Source organism: Lemur catta, chromosome 2 (genome assembly GCF_020740605.2).
Source record: "Lemur catta isolate mLemCat1 chromosome 2, mLemCat1.pri, whole genome shotgun sequence".
NCBI classification, from domain to species: domain Eukaryota; kingdom Metazoa; phylum Chordata; class Mammalia; order Primates; family Lemuridae; genus Lemur; species Lemur catta.
The window spans coordinates 49,070,366-49,070,602 of record NC_059129.1 but is presented as its reverse complement, the minus strand read 5'-3'; positions in this window follow the sequence as shown (position 1 = coordinate 49,070,602).

The window sequence follows — 237 nt, the reverse complement described above, 5'->3', positions numbered from 1 at the left end:
GCCCTAGTCCTGCCCTGCTTACTGCGCTCTGTTCCAGTCACACCACGACCCACGTCCGAGACCAGAACAGCCGGAGACGCCGGCGGAAGACTGGGCTTGCTCCCTGAGTTTACCCTGCTGCCCTGGAACGCTGACAAGGAACGGGGCGGAGGGGTGGACTACAGCTCCCAGAGGGCCGCGCGGCGCGGCGCCCTCGCCGATTGGCCGCGCGGGCCCCGCCCCCGGCCCCGCCCCCGG